Raw genomic sequence first — 14,096 nt, forward strand, 5'->3', positions numbered from 1 at the left:
TTTAGGACTTGTGACCTCCAGAACTATAAGAGAATAAATATGCGTGGTTTTAAGCCACTAAGTTTTTGAAAATTTGTTATAGCAGCAATAGGAAACTAACACACCAAGGTTCTTTAAAATTTTAGGCAAAGTGGCTTTCCTAAGAAAAATCAATATGTATGTTTTGGTTTTGTTTACAAGGAATGTTCATGTAGTCTGATTACAGATGGAGTGAAGTTTCAGGGAATGAAAAATGAGAAAACATTGCACCCAGTTGGCTGAGCTACTCACCAGCCAGGATGCCAAATTCACTGCCCCAGCAGAGGTCTAGCTTCGGGTGTGGCTTAATTGGGCCTCAAAAGATTCCACCAGGATCCAGTCTTCTCTCTCCATGTCTTAGCTCTGCTCCTTCTGGGGGGGTCCTAGCTTCTACTTATAGTGACAAGGTGGCTGACTCAGCCCTGAAATCATATGCACTCTCCTTCAAGTCCAATGAGCAGAAGACTGAGCATTTCTTTTAGACTCTCTGGCTTCATTTCAGCCACATGCCTATTCTGACATGAATTATCTGACCCAGGGAATGCAGTGTGCTGACTGGCTCAGGTGAAGGTCATCCCTGGGGTTGAAGGGATGAAACCCCATTCCGGCCACCTTCAAACAAAAACAAGGGAGGTTTAAATGGCTGATACAGAAAGGTGTCCGTGAGACACTGTTAAATTTTTAGATAACATATAAAATATAAAATACCTATTTTTGTATATTTACATACCATATTTTAAACACATCTATATTTTGTTTAAATTCATAACCTGTACCCTTATTATTTGTGTACCTTTTCTGTATGTATATTATACTTCAATAAAAGGGTGTTCTGTCTGTTTGCTTGTTTGTTTTTAAGTGGTTCTCATGGATGTAGAGAGTAGAGTAACAGTTATCGGAGACCGAGAAGGGGGGGGAGGGAAAGTGGTGGATTAATGGGTACAAAGCTATGCTAGCCACTGTAAGTAAATCAATGTACAGCATAGGCATGTATCAAAACGACACACTGTACCCCACAAAGATGTACAGATAAATGTCTTTAAAGCATAATAAAATAAATGGTTTTTTTTAAGCTGCAGAATGAAAATGCACACTATGGCCTTATTTTTTAAAAGAAGAGGAGAAGAAGGAGAAAACAAGGGGCAGAGGGAAGGAACAAGGAAGGAATTATAAACAAATGCAGAGAGAGAGAGAGATGCTCAAAAGGAAAATCCCCAACTATGGAGCAGTTACATACACAGGAATACTTCATTTCCCAACTGGGGTGATTTTGCCTCCCAGGGGACATTTGGCAATGTCTAGAGAAGTGTGAGGTTGTCACAGCCGGGGAGAAGGTTGGGAGATGACATTGTCATCAACTGGATAAAGACCAGAGATGCTGCCAAGCCCCCTGCAATGCACAGGACAGCCTCTACTACAAGATGCCAATCTTGCTAAGGTTGAAAAGCCCCGTGCTGTGGTTTGAATGTCCCCCAAGCTCATGTTGGAACTTAACCCCCAATGTGGCGGTGGAAGGTGGGACCTTCAAAAGGTGATTGAGTCATGAAAACTGTGCCATCGTGAACTGATTGATCCATTTATGGAGTAGTGGGAGTGATTCTGGTGGCTTCATAAGGAGAGCGAGTGAGCAGGTTAGCTCTCTTGCTCAGGGCATTCTCAACATGTGACACCCTGAACTGCTGTTGAGAGTCCCACCCAGAAAAAGGCCCTCACCAGATGTGTTCCCTGGACCTTGGACTTCCCTGCCTCCAAAATTATAAGAGATAAATTTCATTTCTTGATAAATTACCCAGTTTCAGGTATTCTGTTATAAGCAATAGAAATGGACTAATACACCCTGTTATGCAGGTAAAATTTGCAGCAGAAGAGCTGTGAAAGAGGATTTCCACTTTCTAGCCCTTTTTTACACATCACTCTTTAAAATGCTTACAAAAAATATTTCTCATCATTAAAAAATAAAAATAAACACTCTTCACGGTGACAACATAGACCAGGGGTCAGAAAGCTATGGGTCAAATCTAGTCCACCTGCCTATTTTTATACAGCCCCCCACACCCAGCTAAAAACAGTTTTACATGTTTAAATGACCACATTTTAGGTGGTTCCATAAGTCTCTTCACATATATTGGACTTTGCCTATTGGCCCTCGAAACAAGATATTTATAATCTGGCCCTTTACAGAAAAAGCTTGCTGACCTTTACACAGACCATCATTTGTCCTGAGTCTCCCACTATAAAGACCCCCTTCCCCCCCCCCGCCCCACCATTCAAACTAAGTGATGTGTTACAGCTTCTAAAAATAGGATGCAGCAAAAACCTCTGGCTGCCTATGCCAATGTATTAGTTTCCTATGGCTGCTATATCAAATGTACCAAACTCAGTGGTTTAAAACACAAATTTATTATCTTATGTTTCTGGAGGTCGGAAGTCTGAAATGGGTCTCCTCCTGGGGTAACATCAAGGTATCACCTGGCTGCATTCCTTTCTGGTAGTTCGAGGGGAGAATCATTTTCTTATCTTTTCCAGCTTCCAGAGGCCACCTGAACTCCTTGACTATGGCCCCTTCCTTCATCTTCAAAGCCAGCGATGGCCCATGGAGTTTCTTTCACATCACCTCATTCAGACCCTGAGTCTCCTGCCTCCCTCTTCCACATTTAAGGACCCTTGTGAGTGCTTTGGGCCCATAAGCAACCTTAATTCCATCTGCTACTTTAATGCCCCTTTGCCGTGTACTATAACATATCCACAGGCTGCAGAGATTCAGATGTAAATATCATTAAGGGGCCATCATTCTAGCATACCAGGCATCCATTCTCCTGCCTCTCTAAGAGAACCCCAGTCTCCCACGCTGCAAGGTGTGGCCAGGAGATTACTTTTCAGCCAATGAGATATAAACTAAAATGCTTGTGTAATTTCCAGGAATTCTCCTTAAAGGCAGAGTGGGGGCACTTCCTTCATAGTACCTCCTTGATTCTACCATCTAGAATTCAGATGTGATGTCTGGAGCTGCAGCAGCCACACTGGGCCATGATAATGCCACCTCGTAGGCATGACAGAATAAACAGCTGAAAGGAGCTCAAGTCTGTAATGAATTTATGGAGTCACCACACCAACCCTAGAGGGCCTGCCTTAGCCCTGTTTATGAAGGAAAACAGAAGTTTGTGTGTTTGAATCTTTGTGGGTGAGGGTAGAGAGATTCTGTCACTCACAGCAAAATGAAATTCCTAACAGATACTGAGAATAAAAGCATTAATTTATTCATTCACTCCTCAAGATGCATATATCAGGAGCCTTTTAAGCGCCTGGTGCTAGATGGTGGGTATATAAACAGAAACCTGCCACTGGGAAGTTTGTGGCCTCGTGGGGAGACAGTTTAAGCATAAGTTGCAATACAATGTGCAATCAAAATGTGATTTTTAGAAGTGGGACAGGTTGGCTGAAGAAACATCAGCTCTGCCTGGAGGATTCAGGGAAGCAGCCTTAGGGAAAGGAGGATGTGTAGGAGTCTGTGGCTGGTAATGGCGAGAAGAGCATTCCAGGCAGCGAGAATGTCTTGGGCAAAGGCAACGTCTCGGGCAAAGGCAACGTCTCACAGGGTTAACGGGGGAAGGAATGATAAGACAGTCAGGAAATCAACAGCTGAATGGAAAGTGGGGAGGGCAGGGGAAAGTAGAAAAGATCAGGACTGTGAGGTTGAGGAGTTTGGCGCCTATGCTGGGGGCACTAGAAACAGCCCAGCTGGGTGGCTGCGCAGGTGTCAAGTGCCTGAGACTACTTCCCCCTTTTCTGTTCCACCCCATGATGCAGATACTCTGAGGACCCTTCTCCACCCCCACGTCGTCATTCAGTCAAAGATGAAGAGAAGCCTAGTCCCTTCCAGGCTTCCTGAGCTGAATTCTCTACTCCATTCATACCACAGCTGCTGATTTTAGTTCCTATTTAATTTTCCTCTTGTTAGCTTTGACCTCTCAGTTGGTGATCCCTAATAAACCTCAAGTAAACTCCCTCCCCCTCCCCCACAAAAAAGTTGCACACTTTCAAAGTTGGAAATGGGTTATAAATTATTCCATCTTGGCAAACACAGTCCCTTCTCTAGGCAACGTGGAACTGTTGGCAGGAGCTTAAAAGAGGCATTCATTTCCTTCTCTCTGCATCTGTGAGTTTAGACGTGCAAAAATATGGTTCAGCATTTTTACTCTAACATGGGCTTATCCACACTCCTGCCCCCACTTGTCTCCCCAGCAGAAGACGGGGCCAATCAATCACACATTGTATCAGTCTAGATCGCCTCTTGACAATTTCAATACTAGTGCTGATTGAGGGACTCACAGAAAACAGAGAAGGTCACCGCTAAAGTGCAGGGTCAAGGGTGGTCATAACAAATAGCCCATTAAATGGGACTGTGCTCTACTCTGAGCAAAGGACCCAAAAGGCAGAGAAGAGCTGAAAACACACAGATAATAGGATGGAATGATGAAGAACCTCATGGCAAATTCTGTAATGTCTGTGTCACTTTGTCACATAAGGGACACCGACAGCCCATTAGGCAACTGATCCAGGAAATTTAAGGGTGAGAAAGCCATGTGGTTCTTTGAGAGAAATGTTCTCTGAATTATCCTCTTTCCATATCATTTCTTATGCACCTTTTTATCAGTTACTGCTGCTGTTGTTGCTGTTGTTTAAGCAATCTGCCCAAAGTGTCATTTTCAAATCATAAAAGATGCTCTAGGGGTGGAGGGAGATCTCGATCCAATACATTTGGGGAACATTTCCATACATGTGTAAATAGCAATGGCTCTCAGAAGTCCTGCAGAGAAGTGATCAGTCCAGCGTAGGGAGTAACAGCTTTGTATCTGGAGTGAGTCACCCCAGATTTTAATGATGGCCTTTTCACCTCCTATTGTGTAACCCTGCAGGGTGGTTGTGAGAATTAAATGAGGAAAACAGCATGTAAAACTTAGTGTCCATCACCTGATAAACACTTAACACATATTTGCCACAATAATAATTATTACTAATGTTGAACCCAGCTTCTATCAAAATACATTTGGCTATTCTATTCCTCTTTTATGTTAATACCTGTTCAATCCTATGAAACTGGTTTTCCTCAAAACACTCTTTAGGGAAGACTGAGTACGTGGTTTTGTTTTAATTTGACAGGACACTTTGTGAGCCAGGCACTGTTCTAAGTCACACACGTTAACAGACTTGATCCTCACAACCACCCCATGAGGTAGGGGTTGGTATGATGGATATACCCACTAACAGATAGGGAAATCAAGGCACTGCGAGATAAGTATCTTGCTCAGGGTCACATAGCTAGTGAGTGGCTGGACCCAAAGTCCCTAAACCACACCTTTTATGTAGGGCCCAAAAAGGCCAACCTCCAGGAAACTCCTGAAGCTATTTCCCTGTGACCCAAAACTATGATAAAACCTCATTTATATCAGCTCTCTCTTCTGCTCAAACACTGAGAATGCCTCCTAATCACCTCTAGGGTGGAATTCAAACTTGTCCTGTGTCCAGGATCTTAATCTGCTCTACTTTGATCACCTCTCTGTCTTGTCTACCCTTTTTCTTTCTGGTAAACTCCAATTCATCCATCAAAATCTACATTAAAACTCACTGCTTCTAGAAGCTCTCTCTGAACATTTATGCCCAAAATGAAGTTACTGCCCCAAATTTTATTCCCTTTCAGCTTTGGAGAATTGATTGGCATTTGCCAGATTTTATTGTCCATCGTATCCAACTAGTGGCTGAGACTCCTCCTCCTTCTTTGGTACAAGCCCTGACTTTCCTTCCCAACTTTCAGTCCATGTAGGGGGTGACCTGGCTCCACCTTGACCCCTGCAATGAGCCTGTGACTCGTGTGGCCAGCCAGAGCAATACACCACTCTTGCTACAGGGAGTGCTTAGGGGTGGTCATGACCCAATCAAAACTAAGGAGACTGAACCCCAAGATTCCCAAAGGAGTGGTCCAGACACCCGGACTCACTTCCTGCAGGACTTAGAGCTTAGAGGTGGAAAGCCCGATACCACCAGGACCACCCTGTGGAGAAACGCTTCTTCAGAGTGAACCGAGCATGGAGGAGAATGGAGAACAGAAAACAGAGGAATGAGAGCAAACTTGAATCCTGACAGCACTGGCGGAGCCTCTGGATCAAGTCTTACCTGAAGTAGTTCTGTTTTTAGACATCTCAGTCATGTGAACCAATAAACTCCCTTTCAACTAAAGAAAGTTGGAGTTGGGGTTCTGTCCCTTGTAGCCCCAGGAGCCCTCACTAGTACAATCCTAGACTGTGGCTGAGGTTCTCTAAGAACGAACCACACCTAACTCATCTTCCCAGGGCCTGACTCGTAGTCTGAAAACATCCTACAAACATGTGTTGCAATGAAATTCAGTTTGAAAGTTTCAAAGCATTTTCTTGAGCACTGGTTCAGTTGATCCTGGGAGCTTGGTATGCAGTCCTGCTCCCGCTTCTCAGATAGGAAAAGCAAGGCTCAGAAAATTTAATCAACTTGCTCCAAATAATCCTAGTACCCATCTGTTCTACGTCTTTGATCCTTCTAATGTTTTGCACAGCATGCACACAGTTGGTGCTTAATCAGTGCTAGCTGACCAGGGCTAACTGGCCCAAACAAAGCTCCCATGCTGCCATTCTGCCGCCTTGGGCTCGAGGCAGCCTGGCTGAATTCTGGCAAGGGAGGCAGCGCTGACTCAGTTCGGAATGTCCGTCATCTTTCAGCCTGAGCACATTTCTATTCCATCTCACCCTCCCAGCAGATCCACAGCCCTGAAGGAAGAACACAGTCCCCCTGTTCCCCACATAGGTGGGTGCCATTTATACACTCATGGATTCCACATTCCACCAGTCCCCCAATATTGCCTCACGATTCTTCCATTTCCCTAAGAGTAAATGAAGACTTACTGGCTGTGTCCCCATGGCTTTGAAAAGCCAGCTATTTCTCAGCAGTTGGAGTGTGAAATTAGGCAGATGGAACATCCAGATAACGGACTGTGCTGCATCTGGAACCCACAGCACCAAGCAGACAGTCGGGGCTGGCTGCTTTACAACACATGAGCAAAGCAGGAATGAAGGCCAGTCTACTCTTGATGGCTAAATGCACCCCCAGCAAAGTAGTATGAGTATGAACTCTGGGGTCTTTGAACTCAAATCCCACCTCTACTGCTTACTCACTGTGTGATCCTAAATGGAGGCTTAAGTTTTGGATTTTCCCACCCATAAAATGGGTGTATAATATCTCCAAGAAATGTTTAGAAGATTCAGAGAAATGAACCACAGTGGCACATCATAAGCACTCAATAAATTATCTGTTCTTTAATTTCCTTAAACATGAAAAAAAGACACCCAAAACCTTGCCAACTGAATCAAAACACAGGTTTTACAAATAATTAAATGAGGTCAGCACAATAACTTTGAAGCTGCTCGGGCAGCATCAGTGACAAATAAAGCAACCTTTTAAAAGTGCATCTATTAGAACCTTAAATTAGTCAAACATAAGGAAGCACGCAAGAAAAATACAGACTGGGAGGTGAATCCTGTTTGCAAATCATAATGCTACAGAAATGGCCACAGATTGCAAATCATAAATTCCACTTTCCAGAAGCTCTGTTATATGTAGATACCAGAAGGCAAATAAAAGCATACTTAAAGATGGTGTTGGCAACATCTCTTTTTTTAAAAAAAAAAAAATGAAAAAGGCATGATTTTACAGCACTAAACTCCAACATGTGATAATATATATCGGCCCCAAAATTTTTCAAAGAGCTGAATAACAGTTGAACAACAGCGGAATTGAAACTATTCAAGCATTAAAATATGAGAAAAAAAAGATGTGACACCCTTGGTCACTGCATTAGAGCCGATTCTCTCAAACACCACTTGAGTCTCAGTTAACTCTTAGATAGCCTGAATGACAATATCATGTCTCCTCGATGCCTTGAAAAACAGTCTGCACCATTGGAGGACACACTTCATAATCCAGAGCAGGGCTTCTCAACTGGAGGCGAATTTGCCCTGCCAGGAGCATTTTGGCAATGTCTGGAGACATTTTTGATTGTCACAACTGGGGAAGCTAGAGATGCTTCTGACATCTACTGGGTAAAGGCCAGGGAAGCTTCCAAAACTCCTAAAGGCACAAGACACACCACCCCCACCCCACCCCCACTCCCAAAAGCAAATGATCAGCCCCAAATGTCAATAGTGCTGAGGCTGAGAATCCCTGCACTGGAGTTAGCCAAGCTGCTTTTCGGTTTCACGAGCCTGCAGTATCTCTTAACCTCTCTTATCCTAAGTTCTCTCATTTGTCAAATAAGGAGCATCATAGGACCTAACTTGTAGGGTTGTTGAGAGGATCTGAAGACATATTAATAATAATAATCACTAGCATTCTGCAAGCTCTCGCTATGCACCAGGCACTGTGCCAAGAGTTTTTATGTGCATTATTTGATTTAATATTTATAACAACCCTATAAGTAACACGGCTGAGATTTAGGAGCTGGAAGGGAAGCAGGCTTCAAGCTCCATCAGGCTATATCTTGACCCCTTCATCGTCACTATGCACAGTGTAGTCCACAGACCAGCAGCTTCTGCATCCCCTGGGAGCTCATTAGACATGCATAATCTTGGGCCCCTTCCCAGACCTACTGAGTCCAAATCTGCCTTTTAGCCTGATCCCCAAGTGATTCATGTGCATGTTAGAGTTTTAGAAGCAATGTATTAAGGACAGTGCCTGGGCCCCAAGCAAACACTAAATAAACATTAATTATTTGCATCATCATTACTGTTTGTAACCTCCAGAGAAATTTGCTAGAATGAAATTCAGACTCTGAGTTATAATACGCATGGATGTGGCAAAGACCTCAGTCTGCCTTCACCAAATACCCTCAAGGGCATAGAGTCTGACCACCTTTTACAAAGTCTTTCTCAATATGAATAAAGACCAGGCTGCCAAAAAGGAAAGAGCCAGGACCCAAACCAGCTCTTCTGATTCCTCAGCCACTCTTCCTCCTTCAACATCCTGCTCTCTCTCCATGGCCTATCTATTTCACACTATAGTGTGAATGAGTGATGCATGTGTCACCTCTCCCAGGGGAACTTGCAAAACTGAAGCCATACTTTCTGCCACTGGTTGATAAAAGAACCCAGATCTCTACTGCCAAACCTCAAGGACTGGGCAGTGCCCAGTTCACATTAGCCACTCCACACCATAAAATGGTGACATGGCAAAGCACTCTTTCCTTCTCTAAAATTGCCTACCTTTTTAATTATGTAAGTAATGTGCAAGGACATCCTCAGTATAAAATATTCAAATTGTACACAAGTGTATAGGGTACAAAGCAAAATTCCCTTTCATCAAAGAGGCCCTAGAGCATTCAAAGCAGGAACTCCAGCCCCAGACCGCCTGGGTTTGATTCCCACCTTCACCCCTTACTAGCTATGAGTCATTGGACAACTTACTTAATCTCTCTGTGACTCAGTTTCCTCATCTGTGCCTCAAAGATCTGTTCAAGGATTAAATGTGATAATGTCTGAGAAAGCCTTGCTCGGAGCCTGACACACAGTAGGTATCTGTAGTTCCTGTCCCCTTTCACTCCCTTCCCCAAAGGTAAGCCCTATTAGCAGCTGGGTATGAAGACTTGGAGACCCTCTGCCACGCATTTACCCTACAGATACAAATGTGCGTTTAGTATAAAGATGATCCCACTGGACCATGGTTCTGCATCTTGCTATAAATTTAACTGAGTCATGGGGATATTTTAATGCCCATCCCAAGAATGTATCTCTCATTCTTTTTGACAACTCAGTATGTCTGTCCTTGGGATGGAGGCATCGCGATGTGTTGAACCATTTCCTCTACGGTGAGCATTTAGGTTGTTTCCATTTTTCTCACATTGGAAGTCGACCGCATGTGCAAAGGCAGCCAAGCTCAGAGCATGTCAGACTTGGGAAGCTGAGCAGCCAGGAAGCGGAGCCAGGCAGAGGATGCTCTCATCTGAGTCTCTGCCAAGGACGGGAAGAATGATGACAATCTGGGGCACACTCAAAATAAATAATTGTCCTTAACCCTCTCACAATTGGGAAGCACATCCTTAGTCATTGGCTTCCTGTCACAGCTGTGGGTTACGCTTGGGTTACACCCTCAAGCTGTGCCCTCAAGATGTCCATGGGGAGGCCATGCCCAGACCCTCAGGTTCACAGCAGACAAGGGCACCTGCTCCAGGATGATTCCTCCAGTGCCCCAAGTGCTTCTTCCCTGGGGATGAGGTAAAGCGAAAGGAGTTTACTTTGACCAACGGGGACCTACAAGAGGATTCAGTAGAGCAGTTTTATGACTTGGTGAGCATCAAAACTCTGAAATCTTACCCAGAACCCTAATTTATAAAGCAGACAGAGGGAGGGCCCTGGTTGAACCGAGCTGGGTGGTTGAAGGAGGGAATGTAGACCCTTATCTTCTCCCCCGATAACCCCAGGGTCTTCTAGAACACAGTTTATAAACCACTGATCTGGTCTAGTTTGTTTTTCAGATTTGGTGGCTGGAGCTCACAGAGAAGAAGTTACCCACTGAAGACCACACAGAGAATAAGTAGCAGAGTCCAAGGGAGAGCCCTGGTCCCCTGACTCCTGATCCCCGGGCCACTGTGCTTTCTGCTAACCTCTGCAGCTGGTGCCTTTTTTTTTAGGCTAAGGTGTGAATGGTTGTCTCATTCAGAGATGATTATCTCTTCAGGGACACTTTCCATTAGAGCCAGAGATCTCTATCTCGGGTAGGTGTAACCCAAGAGTAACACACAGAATAAAAAAAGCAGATCTTGCAGTCCATGGAATACTACTCAGCTATAAAAACGAATGAAATACTGCCATTTGCAACAACATGGATGGACCTAGAGAGAATTATATTAAGTGAAACAAGTCAGGCAGAGAAAAAGAAATGCCACATGCTCTCACTTATTGGTGGGAGCTAAAAATAAATAAATAAATTCACTCACACACACAAAAAAAATAACCGGTGGGGGGGAGGGGAAGAAGATATAACAACTACAGTCCTTTGAAATTGTTACAACAAGCAAACGGAAAGGACATCGTTGGGTGGGAGGGGGGAGAGGGAGGAGGGAGGGAGGTTTCGGTGATGGGCCATAATAATCAACCACATTGTATATCGACAAAATAAAAATTCAAAAAAAAAAGCAGATCTTCCTGGGTCAGGGGTTTCACTGAAAGGTTTGTGTGTAGAAAACTTAAATAACAACTGGTAAAAAAATATAAACACTGTTTTTATATTTTAAAAATTAATAGAAAATAGAACCAAATGTGAAATTCACCTGAACTTTTATGATTAAGCTTGAGACTTCAAATAAATTTTTCCCCTGAAGCCAGCCCCTTCAGACTAAGCCCTCATATCACCCCCAGCCCTGGATACTAACAGCACAAAATCACTTCCTTTGCCATTGAGGTACTTTAGTGGAAAAATGTGAGAAGTTCTGAGCTAAAGGAATGACTCCTTAATGGCAAGATTATAGGCAGCAGAGTAAGGGAAAGGTCATCCATCCCAACCTCCTGAAATCGCTCCCATGTATAAAGTCTGCTCTGCCTAATCCACAATCTTAACAACAGGAAACATTCATTGAGCACTTACTGTATGCCTGCCGCTATACCAAACCCTTTACAAGGATGAGACAGGCACCAGCATTATCTCCCATTTCACAAATGACAAAACTGAGACTCAGGAAGCATCAGTCACCCAACCCCCAGATCATCATGATAGAGTGACCCACCATCCCAGTTTACCCAGGACTGTCCCAGTGTTAACACTGAAAGTACCACATCCTGGGAACCCCAAATTCCCTAGTATAACTGGGACAACTGTTCACTAGTGGAGGGTTGGCCGAGGCTATGCAGGGAACAGAAAGATTTAATATTAATGTTGAAGTTCTTTGCTGTGGGGTGCCTCTCACGAAGTCACATGATTAACCAGAACTCTTCCTGGGGACTTAGAAAAGGTGCTAACTCCTGTTTCTGAGCAGCTTAGGTGGAGTAAAAATAAAGACTGCAAGTGTGGATGCAGGCATTAGTGACTGAGGGCCCTTCTGGGGGCCGGTACAGAAAGCACATTTCTGATATGTCTCTTTGTGTTTTCTTGGCTGGAGTGACCAACTAGTCCCAAGTCCCAGGAACTCCCTCAATCCCAGGTCAACTGGAATGGTTGGTCACCCTGAATCCCTATTAGAAGCTATTGCTGAATATTCCAGAAAACACACACAACTTCAGCAACGGCAGGCTTCCCATCTCTGCCTACTTACTTGCTCTTTTTTTTTTTTTTCCTTTTATATTTTTTAGGAGATTTTTACCCCAGCAAATTGGCAGGCAAGGTGACGCTGTATGCTGCTGCAATGCTCTCTCCATGAAACAGAATAGAGAAAAACATGTAAAGGTCATTGTGCTTTCAAATGAGTCTTTGTTTAAAAAAAAAAATGAAAGAAAGAAAAGAAAATTGCCTGAATGAGTTCCTATTAGTGGGAAGTAAGAAAAGGTTCCAAATGAAAAACCGTTCCCAAGAGGAAGCAGGTTGACCCTGTTATTGTGTTTTAAATTTGTGTTTAAAATGTTCTCTGGATGTTTCAGAAGGCTTTTTTGCATATTAATTTTCTTCCTCTGCTAAGAGTCAGAATTAGGAGCACTTGTTGACAAGGGAGAGACAGCAGGTCTTTCTTACACCCCCTCCATGAGTGCTAAGTTCGCCAGGGCTGCATGCCTTCCCCAGGACCTGTCTGCAGTCACTTGTCCCTCTCCCTCTCCCTCTCGCTCTCTCCCCTTCCCTCCATCCCTCCTTCCTTCCCCTGCTTCTCTTCCTTTTCTCTTCCCTACCCTTCCCCGTTCCTTCCTCGTCCTCTCTCCCCCCTCCCTCCTCTCCCCTTTACCCACACCAGCCTTCTTCCTATTCCTTCCTCACCAAGCTCATTCTGGCCGTGGCATCTTTGCCCTTTCTGTTCCCTCTGCTCGAACACTCTTCTCCTTGCCCTTTGCTGACAGGCTGCTCCTCCTTTGGGTCTCAGCTTAAGTGAACCATCTCAGGGAGGCTTTCCTGACCTCCCTCTTGAAAGTAGCTCCACCCGCACCTCTCCCTGCACCCTACAGCTCCCTACAAGGGCACTTACCCTGCTCCTGGCAGCTCGACCATGGACTCGGTGAAGGCAAACATCCCGTCTGTGTGTTCATGATTATATCCTCAGGTCCTGTCCCCATGCCCAGCAGATATGTAGTAGGTGCTCGACTAATCCTTGCAACCACACAATTGACTGAATGACTCCCACCCGCTTTACTGACTCTGCTGTCTGGATGATTACTGGTTCCTTAAGTCGGCTCCCACAGAAGCAGATCCAGAGACAAAGATTCAAGTGCAGGTAGTTTATTTAGGAGGGGATCCCCTGAGTGGAAAAGGGAGTCAGGGAAGTGAAGGAAGCCAGCACAGGGTGTGTTATCAAGCTGGCTACCAATGTGGGCAGCTCAGAAAGATAAAGCAGAACACGCACTAGAGTTACCCGTTCCCCCTGCCGGAGGGCAGCACCATTGGCTAAGAGCTGCTGCTGGGGACATTATCCCTGACACTTCCGGTCTGCCCCAAGCTTGGGACAAAAGAAAGCCCCCAGACAGAGAGTCAGGGGTGCTACAAAAGGACCCTATTGTAATGGACTGAGGGGACAAGAATGGATGGTACCTGCAGCATCTGCTACAACTGCTGACCCCAGTCAGCAAATCCACCGCTGTCTTAGAGATCCTCACCTGCTGACAATACATCTCCTCACATGTGGTCTGTGGACCGTTCCTTCCTTCTTAAAATGCCTCCCCTCTCAGGCTTGCCAATTCGCCTATGGCTCTACCTGCTCATCCTTGGTCTCCATCCCCAACTCTTCTCCTGCCACCCTTATCAAGGTCTCACCCACTACCCTTTCCTCTACTCGCCCTCCCCTGGAAAATGCAGCCAGAGTACCTCGCAGGTAATTCCCAACCCCAGGATCGCCAGGCCTAAGCTCCTGCCCTAACTTGCCTCCACCTACT

The sequence above is a fragment of the Galeopterus variegatus genome, unplaced genomic scaffold, assembly GCF_000696425.1.
Source record: "Galeopterus variegatus unplaced genomic scaffold, G_variegatus-3.0.2 Scaffold4710, whole genome shotgun sequence".
Classification (NCBI taxonomy): Eukaryota; Metazoa; Chordata; class Mammalia; order Dermoptera; family Cynocephalidae; genus Galeopterus; species Galeopterus variegatus.